The following is a 19,005-nucleotide window of genomic DNA, read 5'->3' as shown; positions in this document are numbered from 1 at the left end:
TTGTGCCTTCCTGAAAAAGAGGCCTTCTACCCTAGGCTCCATGTGACCACTTTCAGTCTTTTCAGGGGCAGAGTTTATTTTCAACTCAGGAAAGGTCTTCAGATTTGTCTAGGCCTATTAAGGGGCAGGGAAGATTTTCAAATTCCTATCACCACTACAGGCCTTCAAAACAAAACAGGTCCCCTTAAGCAAAATGCCCATTTCTCACCTACACTAGCTGTTCTGCTTCTGGGCTGCCTGCTCCGAGTTGCTCTGGCTCTCTCCTGCTCCTTCCTGCGCCACTCCCAGCTTTCCTCTTCCACCCTTTCAGCAAGCTCCATGTGATTATATTTGGCCTATGAAGGGGCAGGGAAGATCTTCAAACTCCCATTACCATTACATTTTTAGACGCCAAAATCTTTCATGTTCCTTACATAAGTCAATGGGAATTTTAGGGGTAATTGGTGTCAACAAAACTTTACAGAAATATAACAGGGATAGCACACGGTAAATACAAGCAGTATCTTAGCATGTAGCTTGAGCACAAGCATCCTATCACTCCCCCTCAAACTAATGGGATTCAAAATCTTGAGGTAAGGAATGAAGGTCTCTTCTTTTATGGATACTTGCTGCTGAAATTGGACTTAGAGCTGTCCCTGTCCCAAGAGGTCCCATTTGAGAGGGTTAGTTCTTTAGCCAGCATTCAGAGTGTGGTTGATGCCAGGTTCAGGTAACACATCACTTTTGTGGACAGGGGGTGACATCCAGCTTAAATGATCAGACATCTGCAGGTAGACACTACCAAGCCTGCAGGAAATAAATCTAGCAAACAAGGTGAACAGGAAAAAAGCTAAGATGAAACAAGGAGACAATAACCAGAAATAGGGAAAACATAGGGTGACCTGTGCTTCTGCAGTCCATGAACCCACTATTGTAGCCTCATTCATGGTAGAATATATGAGTTAAGGATACAATCTGGCAATCATCTTCTCCTAAATAAACAATAATTACAGTATTATCCTTCCCATTGTTGTAATGTGAAATTGCGAATGGAGACCATTAATCATTTAAATGGAATTTATTTGTGGAGCATAATTAACCTGGGGACTGCCAGCAGTCAGGTACCCAAATCAGGCAGCCCCAAGCATATGCATCTCAGGGTTAATATAGACAAAAGCCACAACATAAATATCACCAAGGGGAGCAAGCAGGGAAAATACAGAAGCCAAAGGGTAGCATTGCTTAACGATTATTGTCTAGGAATCAGTTTGTTGGACAACTAGAAAGTTCCCAAATCTATTTTGATAACTGAACAGAATGGGGGGAGGGAGGCTATGGGCTTCAGGTAACAGGTTTCGGCAGGTTTTTACTTGGCAGGTTTGCTGCCTGGGCTTTCTTGGCAGATTTCCTAGGCAGCTCTCCTATGATGGGGAGAGATGGGAGATGTTCACAAAATGGGGGGATACTACATCATGCGCTATAATTTCTGCAGCCTTTGGGGCACTGCCTGGCTTCTGTTTTAGCTACCAGTTTTATGCTTTCAGTAGAACCAAATCCTTCAGTTCCTCTGATAGCTATTTCAGAAGGATAGTCAGTTTTTACAAGTGGTATTATTTCATAAGGAAAGATAATCACTTGAACTATTCTATCATTTTTATAAAACTGTATGGCTTCTTCAGCTAAATTTTGGAATGTCACAATAATTTCTCCTTAATAATTAGAATCCATTACTCCAGTCAATACATATATTACTCGAGCTGCTAATCCTGATTTAAGTAAAATCTGTCCAAAATGATTGTTAGGGATTTTTATATATACTCTAGTAGAGATTTTCCTTATTTCTTTTCTATCCAAACAAAAGTCCTCTAAACAACGAAAATTATATCCTGATGAGCAAGATTTTCCTGGAAACAGTGCTGGTACATCTTGCTTCACAATCCAGTATTCAATAGCTGGAATCTTATGTGTTTGTTGCTTTCTAATTTTCAGGTTTGGTGTCATCATTCTGGCTAAAGGCTTACTTCCTCCCAATGGTCTATTATTCAAATAATGTAAAGGTGTGAACAAATTATCCTTCCAATGTCTATACAAATTATTGGAACTTAACTTCCTTAACTGTTCTTTCAATAATGTACTCATTCTTTCAATTATCCAATATGCTTATGGATAATATAGAATATGACATATCCATCCTATAATGTTTAGTAAACAATACCTCTTCATTTCATTACCTTTGAAATGTGACCCAATGTCACTTTGAATCTGCATTGGGGTTCCATAGTATAGACTTCTGAGATCTAGAGTTTTACAGGTGCTTTTCTGGGTTGCATTCTTACAAGGATAAACCACTAGTATACCTTAATAGGTGCCAACACAAGTGTATATAAATTTGCATCCTTTATCTTGGGGTAGAGGACCAATATAATCTATTTGCCAGATTTGGGCTGGGATCTTCCCTCTTGTCATTTCTTCAGTTATTACCCAAGGAACACTTCATTCCTTTACCTATTTTAACAAAGAATGTGAGATAGCAATACCTCAATCTTGTGCCCACTGGTGTATGGACTGGATGCCAAAATGACTGTCTGTTTGATGGACCCATTTTGCTAATACTGGAGCATCAGTTGGTGTCAGGATAAGGACAACATGTTGAGTAGTAAACTTGGCTAGTTGATCAGCATGGGCATTGTACTCATTTTCTGGCATGGTGCGGGCCATGTGAGTATCTACATGGAAAAAATGACAAATTAGTAGCCAAAGACATGTCCTATATATCTTTCCATAATTCTTTTCCCCAAACTTGTTTACCATGTATTTCCCAATTTTGGTTTTTCCACATGGGCATCCATGCAGCTACCTCCCATGAATCAGTGAATATATGACACTGTCTTCCTTGTTCTGTTTTAATGTACTTTAATTTGTACTGCCATAAGTCCAGCATATTGACTACTTCAACCTCTCCAAGTACTTTCCAAAGTCTGCTTAGTACATGGGTTATAGGTTATGGCTTTCAAATGTCTTTTGTGGCAAAAATATTTTGCTGTCCCATCAGTAAACCATGCATGTCTCTTTTGTCCCTCAATTAATCCATCATATCCCTCATTCCATTTTACAAAGAATTGTACTAACTGTTGCTTTGTCTCAGGGAGTGTATCATTCCCCTCAGTGTCTATGTTTGCTATAGATTCATGTAGAGCAGAGACTCTACTTTCGCCTGATTTAGCTCTTTTTTGAAAATACCACTTCCATTAGATTAGCCTCTTGGGCATGTCCAATTCAGTGAGAAGCTGGGGTACTCATTACCAAGATCATAATCAGGATTCTAGGTCTTAATATCACTTCATAACCCAGAGTCAGTTGTTCAGTCTCTCCCAAAGTCCAATATGCAACAAAAACTGCTTTTCAAAAGGTCTATATTGAACACCAGATGAAGGGAGTCTCCTAAACCAAGATCCCAAGGGTACATTTCAGCTTTCTTGTTTTTGCCATAAATTCCAGTTTGTATAATCATCCTGTACAGTCACTTGTAATTTCACTGGGTCATTTTGCATAGGTCATAAATCTAGAACCAACTGTATAACAGTCTTGACTTCTTCAAAACTTTACTCTGCTTAAGTCCCCAGACAAATACATATTTCTTCTGAGTACTTTCATATAAAGGTTTCAAAATCTGCCCCAGATGTTGAATGTGGTGAGTACAATATTTGAATAATCCTATAAATTTTTTGATTTCCTTCTTATTGGTTGGGGCAGGAAAATCCAAATCTTTTGTCAAGCTTATGGAAGAATCTCTTTCAGTTCCTTATTCCATTGTATATCCCAAAATTTTACATTTTGAGCTGGTCATTGAATTTTTGCAGGGTTAATTTTCCACCCTTTTCTTTTCATATGCCCAATTGAAAGGGTCAAACACTTCACTTCTTTTGCAACTTTTTTTCCTATGTCATAATATTATCTATGTGATAGGTAAGCTGTACACCAGGTAGCTCTAATTCATCCAAATGTTCAGTCACAATTCTATCACAAACAGTGTAGCTATGCAAATATCCTTGTGGCAAGTGGGTGAAACTACATTGTCTGCCCTGCCAAGTGAAAGCAAACTGGTCCCATTGTTTAGAGTGTATTGGGATGTATTTACATTGTCAAATTGAATTGACAATTTGTATTGTCAAAATGTATTGTATTGACAAAAATGTATTGACATTGGTCAAATTAATAACTGTGTACCAAGTCCCATTATATTTCTGGATCCTTTCTATTAAGGTGACAGTATCTGGAATAGCAGCATACAAGGGAGCAGTCACCTTATTCAGTATTTTATAATCCACTGTCATTCTCAGTCTCCCACCTGATTTTTGTATGGTCAGACAGGATTATTCCATCTAACTCTAACACTAGCACTTACACTCCTGCTTCAGCATATTCCTTTATATTAGTGGTAATTTCATCTTGCCCATATGGCACACAATAGTGCTTTAAAGTAATTACTTCAGAAGGTTCAGGTAAAGTGATTGGGTTATTTTTTATTTTTCCCATTAAACTTTATTAATTCCTATCTTCCTTACTGTGAATTGGTATCTTCCTTCAGGTAAATTCAGAGTCATACCTCTCAATATATCTATTCCAATAATGTATTCAGGAATGATTACAATTACCATGATATTCTTTCTTAGGTAATTGTCCAATTTTCATTGTCAGTTTAACTTGTCTGGCTGATATTTCAGCCTCTCCCAGTCCTGTGATGGCAATAGGAGTTCCATGTTTAAACTTATCAGGGTTTCTATAGATAAGGGAAGCCTCCACCCCATTATCTATCAGTGCCCGCGTTATAATAGTTGTATAGTTAAGCCAATATGGGGTAATCTTGTGTGTGAGTTTCTTTAATCTGGGCTGGGGCCTGGTCTATTTCCTATTCTCCCTGAAAGTGGGGATAACTTGGATTCAATGATTCAGGAGTATCTCTACAGGTGGTTTCTAGTTCCCTATTAAGTCTAATATGGAGTACCTTTTCTTGGTACATCTTATACAGTTTTCCAGCTGGAGTTCAATCCATTATTCTAAAATCTATCCCTACTCTCAATAGAGCAGTAAACAAGTTTCTTGTCCGTTTATTCTGACTTTGAATCAGCTGCCTATTTGCTCTTCTCTCTTGAGGAAATTTATCTTTCCCCTATTCCCCAAGTCACTTAACAGTGAAATCTTATCCAGCACCTCCAAAAGAGGGTTCCCTATTTCCCCAATTAGTAGAGTCAGAATTAGGTGCTTATAAGCAGGAGGAGACGTCTTCACTATGATATTTTTATGAGCAAATTGTAAGGGGATATCACGATACATGTTTGCATCACCAACCATGAAACCCGTTTTTGTTACCTCTCATGCAGTCTCTTAAGTGAGTAAAAGGGTTTCTCTCTACCGGGCCACATAGAGTCAGTAGGACATTGTTATTATATCCCTCTGCAGCTAAAGCTAACAGATTAGTTGTGTTGTGACCTCCTTCCATAAGGAGGTAACAAAAAGCTTGGTGGAAAAAAGGATTCTGACTAATGCCCATGAATTTCAAACAATCCAGACTATCTATTGACACTCCTCTTACCACCCAAGACACTAAAGATTCTCCCATTCTTTGGGTGAATCCACTTAATATATCAGTAACCTCCTGTGGAGTGAAATCCTTAATTCTCTCCCTGATCTCTGTTTTATCCCAGAGGTTCACCTGCTTTCTTCTTAGTATGAGGCAAACTTTTACATTAGAATGCTCCTTATATAACTTTCTTCTTTTTTCCTCCCATGCATTCTCTTGGCAGTCACCAGTGCAACTATGCCCAGCCCATACAAAAGATGCATGCATATTCTTTTGGTTAGTTTTTCACTTCCTTTTAACTAAAGGAACAGTAGCTTTTTCTTCTACCACCCAGACTCTGCACTCTTTTAAAGGACAGCCTGAATGCTGTGGCACAGAAAAATTCTCATGCAAACCAACCAACTCCCTTTTCATCTGAGCTTTCTCATGCAGCAGTTTGTCTCTGCTTTTATATATAAGAGGATAACTTGTTAGCAAGGTCCAGCCTCTCCTACACACCCCTACCAGTTCTTGCCCTGGTTCTATTGGTATTCCTTGCAAACATCTTTCCAAATCTCTGGGTTCTCCCTTCTGTAGCCCCAGTTCCCAATTTTCACAGAGCCCTGTGCTTTAGCCCATACTCTTGCTAGGGAGGAATAAAATAAATCTGCCCTTCTGCCTCCAAATAGAGGTCTGATATTATTGTGATCCCATCCTCATTGCCAAATATAATACCAGTGTGATATCCACAGAGCCCACAACAGCTATGAATATTCTGGTATAGTTTTGAATCACAAAATGTAACAGACTTTCCACATGGGAGACAGAACCAAAACTGTATTCAAGTACCTGAAAGTCAAATCCCAACACCAGATAGCCAAATCCATCACAGCAACCAAGCACTTGGTACACCAAACTGATGCAGAAAACACCAAACATTCCCAAGCCTTACTTCCATCAGGCCTTCAAAACCATGCAGGCCCCCTTAAGCAAAAGTGCCCATCTCTCACTCACAGTAGTTGTTCTGCCTCTGTGCTGCTTGCTTCCAGATGTTTTGGCTCTCTCCTCCTCCTTCCTGCTTCACCCTTCCTGTTTCACCCTTTCAGCAATCTCCCCCTTTCCTCCCTACCCCCACCATGGGCTCTTTGTGATAACATTTGGCCTATTAAGGTGCAGGGAAGATCTTCAAATTCTCATTACCATTACAAATTTCTACCCCTGACTTTTTCACATCAGCTGAAGCATACTTGATTCTGACAGAGTATCTTATTTTGTTTCTGTGTCTCTCTGTTTTAGGAGTTCTTCCTCTAAAAAAAAAAACAACTTTTATTTGGGGGGGCAGTCATTCTAGGTTTTAATACATTCTGCTATCCACTTCTTCTTTTGATGGGTCAGTTCATCCCATTGACATTTAGAGTTATGATTAACTGCACATTTTCCTGCTTCTTATTTTGTTCCTTTTATCCTTCTTTCTTTTTATCCTGTTTCTTCTTTAAAGTCTCTTTTGCTATTGACTACTGCCTGCTTTTTTACATTCTCCTCTTACTTCCCTGTTTAATAAGCTCCTTAATGCTTCCACTCTTTCTTAACTAAAAATGCTCTTCTCTGGCCCAGACATGGGTATAAACAATGGCAATGCCAAATAACGTCTGGTCCTGCTAGGACATGTCCCCTATAATCGCTTTTTGACCAGTTGCCTGGAATCCTTACTATTTCTATCTTGAGATCTTCTAAAGTTACTGCTTCCTCTACTGCCACCTCCTAGTCCCAACATGCCTGTTTCACCTATGTAAACTTTGGGTGATCTTCCACCCCAGTGGCAAAGATGTCACTTTCTGGCCTCCTATCTTATTTTGGACTTGAAGAATGACACACTCTGACTTTTTGTTTACTCTACAATTCCATAAATTGATTTGGGGCATTGTGTTAAAGTGATATGGGGGAAAATATTGGTAGATCTCAAGCCATAGCCTTCTCTACTCTGTTATCTTGACTCCATACTGCATTACAGATTTTTAAAAGAATACTAAGTGCTTTCATTAATTTTGAGCTATATATTACATGATAACAAAACAATTACATAATTATTTTTTCCAGATTAGAAATCATTCAATACTTTAAGATGATGAAAATATTCTAAATCTGTCACAGTCCCATTCCCTGCTGGGATTTCTATTATCTTAAGGGACTATGTCATATTTCTAGGTATGACCTATAAAGATACTTACCAAGTATAACTTGTAATTCTTATGCATTAATTGTGCCCTTAAGGATAGGAACTGAAAACCTGCTGCTACTACTAGTGAATTTCAAACTAATGCTTTTGAATAGAATTATTCCTTGGATTTGTCATGTGTCATAGAATAGAATAAAAAAAATCTTATTCTTCTTTTAGTGTGACAGTAATTATCTAGGGCCTAAAAAATCCTGTTGATTTATGTTTTCATCAAAATCAATTATAATCACTTGAAAGAAACAAATACACCATATTCAAATAGGTATTCTTTCATGGCAACAACTTCTTTGGACTCTCAGTTGCATTTTTGAACATCCCAAATGGTGTGAATTGTGTTATTGTCGAATAACAAGCAGTTAAGTAATATGGATAATTATTTTCTCACTTACTTTCAACGTCTAAGCCTGGATTTTTTTTACTTATTCCATTGAAATAATTTAAATTAACCACATCATTTCATCACATAGGGCACCATATTTCCCACTATGGAAAAGAGAGATCAGTTTGTCCACAAACTATTAATAAAATGAGATGCAAAAACAATTCATTAACCTGTAGTCTAAATTCCTTGGGTCACAGCCTATAAGTCAGAATTATTTAAAAGTCACTTCCTTATCATAACTTAAAACATACTAAAAATCTATGTTGTTTTTCTGAAGAGGAGACTTGTAGTATTAAGGTATTACAAGTGTAAGAATGAAATAGTCCAAACTTGTGTAGATATTCTATTACCCTCATTAAAAAGGACAGTCACGAATTTTATAGCATACATATATTTTTTAAAAATAAATTAATTTAAAGTCCTATTATTCTATGCTTGAATCCAATTTCTTTGTTTATTTCTTAAATTAACAATAATGCCAAGTGTAGTATTTATGTTTATGAAATATATTACTGTACCAAATTTTCACCTTAAATTTGAAATTCATGAATAAATTGGATTTCTAAATCACTTTTAAAAAATTGTAGTGTGTGTGTGTGTGTGTGTGTGTGTGTGTGTGTGTGTGTGTGTTTGGTGAGAGTGGCATAAAGTCAAGTTAACCAACAGACCTATATTTGCCCAGAATAGGAAAGGTCATGCTTTTTTATCTAATCTCCTGCGTTGTTTAGGGGGCTTACTATAGCCTCTTTTGAAGAATTCATCAATAACATTTATTGTCCCTCATTATCTCCATGCAAAAACATAGTTTAATGTATTTAGAAACAATGTAAATAACTTATAAAAAAATAAAATGCCCTCAATGTTAGGAATCCCATGAAAAGCTTCAAATCACTAGTCCCAGGTACTGATTTTACATCTTTCACTTTTAATATTACCTAAATCTCATAAACTATGCTTATATGTTTCCTTAAACTGGCAAAGGAAGCCCACCATTATTTTCCTTAGTGATATGATCTCTTACCAACATTAAATCATATTTTAATAATGTTCCTAGGTTGGTAAGAGTCCCAGACTTTATCCAGAACAGAAGAAAATTAACACTGAGAAAAATATTTTTTTAATTATCTATAAATTTTTATTTTGTAAGATGTTCTTTTATTTATTATGTTCAAGTTATCATTGTGTGCAGTTAGTAAGCCTCTGGCATTAAGGTTCAGTGAAAACAATCTTTATTTTAATACAATAAAACATTCAATACATAAATTTCTACTTTATACAATTGCTCACTAAAAGATGAAAGAAAGTAGAAAGGTGTAAGGCCAAGCACAAGCAGCTTTCCAGAGGAATGCTGCTGTGAACAGCTTTAAGGCTCTGATTAGATAGTATAGGGAACTCTCTATTTATTCAGCAGTAAATTAAAGCAAAGCATTCACAGAAACCAAAGTACAACATTCACAATGTCATAACATAACAAGCTGTCATTACAGTGGCCACATAGTTTTAAAGAAAAGGTATCATTTAGTAAGTCCTTAACTCAATCATCTTTAAAGAGCAGACCTCCTTAAGGGACACAAGGTACAAAGGTCAAAGTTCTTCTCCCCTAGGTCACAGTAAATCATAATCTTCTCAGTCAGCATTAAGTACCCAAGAAGAAGTCTTTTCATCTTGACTCAAGGCTGGGTCTCAACTTCCATAGTTCCTCTTACATGGTCACAGTTCCTGCCTGAATATACTGAATTGTCACCTGGATTCAAAGGCAGGCACCTCTAAGCTCTTTGTCCAGCTTCTCATCCAGTTCCTCATCCAGTTCCCATTCCATATTGAAGCCCACAGTGTTCAGACCACATCAAGTCCTTCATAGTTCCTCTTTCTGGGAAGACAAAGCTTAAGACAGCCACAATAACATTCATAAACATTGCCAGCACTATCATCAATTCACTATTTACCTGTGAAAGCAACACAGACCCACAAACAAGGTCTGAGAAGTCAACACAGATCATCAGTAAAGTCCCAGGACCTCCAAAACCCTCCTCCAGGACTTCTGTAAATATACAATCAGAAAATCCTCTTTCAGGGCTTCCAGTAAGATCCCAGGGCTTCTGCACAAAGTATCAAAAACAAACATCAGCACAGACGGAAGAGACAGAATGCCAGGATATCACAAGTTTTCTCCTCATCTCTGCCACCACAAGAGTTATCTTTTCAATTCTGTACTGTTCTTCTCAGTTCTGCTCTCTCCCAGTCTGGGCTTCTCCTTGTATGTGGTCGTTAGCTCCTTCCAACAGGGCTTCACAAGTTGTGGGGTTCACAAGTTGTGGGGTTCACAAGTTCTGTTTCTTAACAAGGACTTGATATATAATGGGCAAGGCTTAAAAAGAAAATTGAATTGAACCAAGGTGTTAACTACCTTGCTTGCCATTACAAAAGGTTAACTAATTTTTACTTACATATTTTATATTATCTCTCTCACAAATGTTTTGTCATTGCTCTGCTTTTCTCCTTGATTCATAACTTTAATCTGAAAGAGTCCTCAGTAGTCTTCCAATTCAACTATTTTATTTTATTTAACATGTGAGGAAAATGGAATACAGAAAATTTATGTGATTTATTCACATTTCCATAAGTAGAAAATCCAGTATTCAAAACCAGGTCCTCAGTGTAAAATCTCATTTTCTTTTCTCACTGAATCTTATTCCTGCAATCCCTTTTAATCTCTTTTAAAATGAAGGTCTAGGGCATGGTTTCCCCATCCTTTGAAATGCAGATTTGACGTAGGGTCTGTGGTTCTCTCTTCTTCATTCCTGGTAGGGAATTAAATGTTTTTGCTTTCTTTTTTACTGCTTTTCCAGTCACAACCCTAATCTTGACATTCCAAAGAGATTATTTTTTCACTCCTTAATGCACTTATCTATCAAGTTATGCTGAAAATCTTTACTCTAGCTTAAAGAAATGTTCATCTCATTCATCAGTTCTGCCACAAAATCATATAGGATTATTTAAATGGCTTTCTTTTCACTTGGCTTATGTCTTGCAGAAAAGTTTTCTCTGTTCTTTAGCCTGCTTCGTATATCACTTTCCAAACCATTTAGCCTATGTATATCAAATATAACTTCAGATATTTAACTCATATTCTTTTTTTTTTAAGCAATTGGGGTTAAGTAACTCTTTCAAGGTTACACGGCCAGTTCTTTCTGGGTGTGGTACTAAGTATCTGAGCCTGGATTCGATCCCAGGTCATGCTGACTCTGGGGCTGGTGCTCTTACTGCACCACCTGGCTGCCCCTATTTAACTCATATTCTATAAATCTAATTCAGATTAAGTAACTGTCTCTGCAAACACTAACAAGAATTAGGTTTTAGAATAGTACACCCATCTTGATTGTAGGGGTCAACTGGGTAAACTCCTTGGGGTTAATCAATAGGTAAAATGAAATGTTATGCCATCTTTGGTCCACTTGACAGGGATGCCAATGTTTTGCTCTGTCTGAACATTTCTTTCTTTATTCTTTCCTTCCTTTTTTCCTCTTTTCCTTTTTTCCTTTCTTTTTACTTCTTTCCTTCCTTTTTTCTTCCTTTTTTTCTCCCTTTCTTTTCTTTTTTCTTTCCTTTTCTTCTTCCTCCTCCTCTCCCTTCTTCTCCTCCTCCTCCTTCTCCTTCTATTTGTTTCAACAGACTTATAATTTTATCAGCATGTTGATCCTCCAATAGGATACTTAAAGTACTTATATCTGTCTTTATCTTCTCTAAAATTTGCAGTTTTAGGGAATTGCCTGCAAACTGAGAAGAGAAATAATTTATTGTCAATTACACAATTAGAATATATCAGAGGCAGAACTTGAAGTTAAGTCTTCCTGATTCCAAGGTAAGATATTATATACTAAAACTTATAGATGCTCATATTGGAGCATAGTAGATTTAGAGTTGGAACAAATATAGATGGGATATAAAAGAAAATTTGAATGTCAACATGATTTATTGCAATATTTATTTAAAATATTTTCTTCTTTCAAAACGTGAAAAAGAAGGAAAGAACTAAAATTTTCAAGGTACATGAATTTTATTAAAATAAAAAAATAAAACTCAAGTGACTACAAATGATAGAGAAATTTTTAAGTAATGCTATACATAAGTTACATGTGATATTCCTGGAGAAACTTTGAGGCCTGGCTTACACAAGCTCCTCTTGTTACAAGTTCACAAGTGTTAACTTTTGTTATTTTAGAGTCAATGTACAGAAAGATCATGTTTTTTTAAAAAGTAGGATCCATGTAAGATAATTCTTAGTCAACTCTATTGTGAGTTGTTTTCTGTGCAAAAAATTACCAATTTACTTAACTCTGTCATAAATTACAGGTGACAAATCCTTATTTCTGATTCTTTTTTGCTTAATCACTAACCTAGTTTTTACCAGTATAGAAGATGCTTTATAGCTTCTCCCAAAACAGAATTAAACTGACAATTTGGGTCTCAAAGGGTAGCTGTTATATCCATTCAGGACTCTAATGTTAATATTGATGAACTGGTATCTGATTTTGTCTATTGTTATAGCTCTGGAGTCTCTACTAGTTTATTTATACCTTGATTCAACTAATACCAGAAACATTTGGTATAAAACATTCCTCTCCCCCCACCCCTACAAAAGTCTATGTCACACACTCCCACCAGTATGCGCAAAGTCTAGGGGAAAGTTGGGTCAAGCTAAGACAACAAAAGGAGTAACTCACTTCTCCTGGAAAGTCCTTTAGTGGTAGTTCTCAAGATGTTCCCCATAGCTATGGTTTATCTTTTCTACTGGGATACATGTTGAGCCTTGGATCTGATTTTCTTCATTGTGTCTAGTCTATCCTCTCTCTACATGCAGACTCTATAGCCAGCTGCTGCTTTTCAAGGAACACTAATATGATGTTGATTGAAAAAGTCAAAATCTTCTGCGTTGCAAGATCCTCGACTAACGAAGGGAACATGTTCTCTTCTTTCCACATGAACTAAAATGAATGCTTCTCAGAGATGGGCCTTAAATAATCTCTTTTAGCTTGCCACTCACTCAATTCAGAATTGAGGGTTCATCACAGCTCGCTGGGAGCCCAGTGGTTTTGACCTCAGGGGGATAGCCGTGGCCAGAAGCATTCAGGAGAATGAATCCCAGCAACTGTGGTTCTTTCCATACTTTTTAATCCATAAACTCCAAAAAGAAAGTAAAAGGTCAGTTTAGAAATCTGTTACAAAGGAAGGGAGTGGTCCAGCCCTTGCCCCCCAGGGAAAGAGGTGGAGAAGGTATGATGGCTATGGCTGCAGCATATAAAACATGGCTGCCTAAGGAGCTCCTGGCCTACAGATCATATGGGGACCAAGAAAACATTCAGAGGGTAATTACTCTTGCTTTGACCTACTTGGATCTGGATAGCAGTCTTGGGGTGTGGGGCCAATTTGTTAGAGCTTTGGGTGTCTGTAGAGAGGGCACCGTCCTCATATCTCTGACAACATTTGCAAAAAGCCCAGTGATGGGACAAAGTGCCCTTCTCTGAAAGGAGACTTCTATTGTAGGAAAGAGCTCAAAAGTCAAATAATTGACTGGAAATATGAACAAGCAGAGAATGGACAAACAGACTACAGAATCCTTTTTTGGGGACAAAAAGTATCAAGGCACAGAACAGGAGGAAGACAAAGAAATCAGAACTCCTGCATCAAAAGCTTCCAAGAAAAAAAATGAATTGGTTACAGGCCATGGAGGAGCTCAAGAAGTATTTTGAAAATTAAGTAAGAGAAGTGGAGGAAAAATTGGAAAGATAAATGTGAATGATGCAAGAAAATCATGAAAAGAAAGTCAACAACCTCACTGAAGAAATAACACCTTAAAATAGACTAACTCAAATGGCAAAGAGGCCCAAAAAGCCAATGAGGAGAAGAATGCATTAAAAAGCCAAATTTGCTAGATGGAAAAGGAATTTCAAAAACTCACTAAAGAGATTAATTCTTCCAAAATTAGATTGGAGCAAATGGAAGGTAATGACTTTATGAGAAATCAAGATACTATAAAACAGATCAAAACAAATGGAAAAATAGAAGGCAATGTGACATATCTCGTTGGAAAAACCACTGACCTGCAAAATAGATCCAAGAGAGATCATTTTAAAATTATTGGACCACCTGAAAGCCATGATCAAAAAAAGAAACTAGAAATCATCTTTCAAGAAATTCTCAAGGAAAATGGCCCTGATATTTTAGAACCAGAGGGCAAAATAGAAACTGAAAGAATTCACCAATCACATCTTAAGAAGTTTCTAAAAATAAAATTTCCATGAATATTATAGCCAAATTCCAGTGTTCCCATGTCAATGAGAAAATATTAAAAGGAACCAGGAAGAAACAACTTGAGTATTGTGGAAAAACAAACAGGATAACACAATATTTAGGAGCTTCTACATTAAGGGATTGAAGGGAATGGAATATGATATTCTGGAGTTCAAAGGAGCTAGGATTAAAACCAATAATCACCTACCCAGCAAAAATGAGTATCATGTTTCAGGGGAAATATGGTCGTTCAATGAAATAGAGAACTTTTAAACATTCTTGATAAAAAAAAAACAGAGTTGAATACAAAATTTGACTTTCAAATACAAGAAGAAAGAGAAGCATGAGTAGGTAAATAGGGAAAAGAAACCATAGGGAACTTATTAAAATTGAACTATTTAGGGGCGGCCAGGTAGCACAGCGAGTAAGAGCACCGGCTCCAGTGTCAGAACAACCTGGAGATCGAATCGTGGGCTCAGACACTTAGCACCCACCCAAAAACACCTGGTGGTGTAACCTTGAGCAAGTTACTTAACCCCAATTGCTTAGGGGTGGCCAGGTGGCTCAGCGAGTAAGAGCACTGGCTCCAGTGTTGGGACGACCTGGAGATTGAATCCCGGGCTCAGATAACTCTGCACCACACCCAGAAATAAGTGGCCATGTAACCTTGAGTAAGTTACTTAACCCCAATTGCTTTTAAAAAAATTGAACTATTTATTTTCCTATATGGTAAAATGATAATCGTAAATCATGAGACTTTTCTCAGTATGAGGATAGTTGAAGGAAATATATATACATATATGTATATATATATATATATATATATATATATAATGTTTATATAGGAGGTATATGTTTGTATAAATACATATGTGAGTGTGTGTATATATGTGTACATGCATACATAGATAGAGGAGATAGGATCAGCTGAATAGGAAGAGATGATATGTAAAAAATAAAATTAAGAGGTGAGAGAGAAATGTAATGAGAGGAGATAGGGAGAGATAGATTAGGGTCAATTACCTCATATAAAAAAGTCAAGAGAAAACTGTTACAATGGAAGGGAAGAACAGGAAGGCAAAAGGGAATAGGTCAACCTTACTTTCATTGAATTTGGCTTAAGGAGGAAATAACATAAACACAAAATTGGGTATCTTACTCTACAGGAAAGTAAGGGGGAAGGGATAAGAGGGAGGATGATAGAAGGAAGGACAGATTATGGGGAAGGGTAATTAGAAACACACACTGTTGAAAAGGGACAGGGTCAAAGTGAAAAATAGAATAAGTGGGTGGAGGGATAGAATGGAGGGAAATATTGTCAATCTTTAATAATTTATCTACTATAGAAATGATTTACAGAACTACACATGTATAACCTATATTCAATTGCTTTCTTCCCAGTAGGGGTGGGTGATGAGGGAAGAAGGGAAAGAATCTGGAAATTGAAGTTTTAAAATCAAATGTTATTATATATAATTTTTTTTTACATGTAGCTGGGAAATAAGAAATATAGGCACTGGGGTATAGAAATCTATCTTGCCCTCCTAGAAAGTGAAAGAGGGAATGGGGGAAGATGTAAGAGAGAGCAGATTGGGGTAAGGGGTATTTAGTAGGATCACTATTTTTGTGTGGGGGTAGGGGAAAGATGGGGAGAAAATTTGTAACTCAAAATCTTCTGGAAATGAATGTTGAAAACTAAAAATAAACAGATTAAAAAAAATTAAAAAGATTGTAAGACATGTAGGTAAAGAGGAACATTCAGAAATGGAGAAAAACCAGTATAAAGACACAGAGAGAAACTATCAAGTTGAAGCTGTGCAGAGTTGTCCAATACAAATACATCAAGTAACATAATTCATGCAAGAATACTGGAAAAGTAGGAAAAGGCCAAATGGCATACATTTAAGTACTAAGCAGATGAGTTGATATTTGATGCCGAAATTAACAGAAAGTCATGGGAATTTACTGATTGATAGTGAGGAGGGCCTGATTGGGCTTGTTTTAGGAAATATTCTTGCTGATAATGTGGAGAAAGAATTAGAGAGGTTTGGAGCATCTAAGGGACTAATTCAGAAGTCAGTAAATTCGTATTTATGATAAACCTACCTGCCAGGCTCTGTGCAAAGTAATTGGGGAAACAAATAAAGGCAAAAGACTATTCCTGTCCTCTAGGATCTCAATATCAATAATAGTAAACAGTGCAAACACCTATTTACAAGCTAGCAATGTAAAAATTAAATATGGAATAATAAAGGAAAAGCATTATATTGGTATGGCTTATGGAAGTCTCAACATTTTTTTTAATTACTAAAAGAAAAAATGAAAATTCCATGACTGTTGTACATTATAAGTAAATCTATAAGTAAATAAGTTAATTCTCATTATATACTTTCCAAAACTCTCATCAATAAGATACAAGCAACATTTGATTAAAAAAATATATCAAACAAAAGAATTTGAATGGTTACTCAGAATTCATGTCCTTTCCCATTCCCTATTTACTCATTTAGATATTCAGGACTCAGGACAAGACTGACCTTTTCCATCCAACCTTTCCTGAATCACTTTTCGGCATTTCTCTCTGATATGATCCCTTGAACACACACACACACACACACACACACACACACACACAGACACACACACACACTTAAACACATCCACCTCTTTGTGCAGCAAATGTTTAGTACATTATAAGAAAAAGATAATATAAATGGAGAAGCTACATAGAAAAGCACAATATTGTAAGGTTCAAAGCATAATAATTTTAAAATCAGGAGGTCTAAATTCAAGTCTTTCCTAGACCACATATCAACTGAGGGACCTTAGAAAATAATGACTAATTTCTGATACTCATATTTTTAACATGTAAATCTTAGAACATAATAATTGTCCTGGTTGCCTCATGTTTGAGATTTAAAGAACATAATGCATATGAAATCATTCATAAACAATAAAAGATACATGGATATTATTTAAATATTTGTATTAATACTCATGAGGGAAATTGGTTTATAGTTTTCTTTCTCTGTTTTTGTTCTCTCTGGTTTAGGTCCCAAAACCATACTTGTGACCTAAAGGGAATTAGTTAGGATTCCATTACCTATATTTTTCAAATAGTTTATAGAGTATTGGAATTGGTATTTAAATATTCAATAGAATTTATTTTTAAATCCATATTTTCGGGGGGGTTTCCCCTTGGGGGCTCATTGATGACTTGTTCAATTTCTTTTTCTAAGTTAGGACAATTTCATTATTCTATTTCCTGTTTTTTTTTTAATCTGGACATTTCCTAGTTTTGTAAATATCCAATGATTTTATTTATATTGTCATTTATGCTGGTACATATTTGGACAAAAACCCTAGTAATTGTTTTGTTTTTGTCTTTGTTGGTGGAAAATTCATTCTTTTTTTCACTTCTGATACCAGTAATTTGGTTTCTTTGCTTTTAAAAATCAAATAAGCCAATGGTTTCTATATTTTATCGTTTTTTAATAAAAACAAGCTGCTACTTTTATTTATTTGTTACCAAAGGATGATTCTATAATCTGATTTCTTTTTCTCTGTTTGCTCATTTCCCCAGTCAATTACCTGACTTTTGAACTCTTTGTCTAAGTAGAATTCTGCTTCCATAGTGGAGAGTGTTTTGTCACAAATTTCTGGGGTTTTCTGCAGTTGTTGTCAGAAGTATTTCTAGGCACCTGCCTCAGAACTGTGAGGAGAATTCTCTCTCCACAGCCATCACAAGCTTTGTCATTCCAGAGGTCCTTCTCACTGTACGACTGCCACCCAAGGCTGCGACCCAGATCCAAGCAGGACAAAGCAAGAGAATCCTGCCTCAGCACCAGCCAAGAGATTCTTGCAATTGCCCTCTGATCAGCGACTTCTTCCTCCCACCATCTGGGTGTCTGGAGCCCTGGAAACAACTGCCCAGCTACATTAGCTGCCTCCCCACCTCTGCCACCCCAGGGGCAGGGGCCATACTGTGCTTTTCTCTCACCCAGATACCCCAGAGGTTCCCCACTGATCTTTTATTTTCTGTTTGGTGTTTGTGGGTTGAGAATCTGGAAACTGTCACATCTGCCAGTGATTCAGTCCCCTGAGGTCTGCTGCCACTGGGTCTATACCACCAGTCTGTGCTGGCAAGACTGTTCTCTGCTCCCAAACTAGTGCGATAGACCCTTTCTGTCAGTCTGCCAAGCTGCCTTTAGGGGGAGATTTGTTTCATTCTTCCATTTCGTGGGTTCTGTAGCTCTAAAATTTATTTAGAGTTAGTTTTATACTTGTTGGAGATAAATAGGGGATGAGCTCAAGCAAGTTCCTGTTTTTACTCTATCATCTTGACTTCACCCTCTGGTGGGAAATAATTTTTCTTATCAGAAAAACTAAGGCATTAACTAAATAGTGTTCAGTGTGGGGCCAGAATTCAAACACCATTTTGGTATTTTCTAGAAGTGTGATCATCAAAAAAATAATTTGATATTTATGATTCTTAGTACAGCTATTTACAAAAAAGAGGAGAGCCATACTAGCAGCTGCTTCATTGAATAGTTCTTA

This window comes from Petaurus breviceps, unplaced genomic scaffold, assembly GCF_028583685.1.
Source record: "Petaurus breviceps papuanus isolate PSGF00001 unplaced genomic scaffold, PetGlider_PUasm1.0 38, whole genome shotgun sequence".
Lineage (NCBI taxonomy): Eukaryota > Metazoa > Chordata > Mammalia > Diprotodontia > Petauridae > Petaurus > Petaurus breviceps.
The sequence above is the reverse complement of the archived record's forward strand: the minus strand, read 5'-3'. Positions refer to the sequence as shown.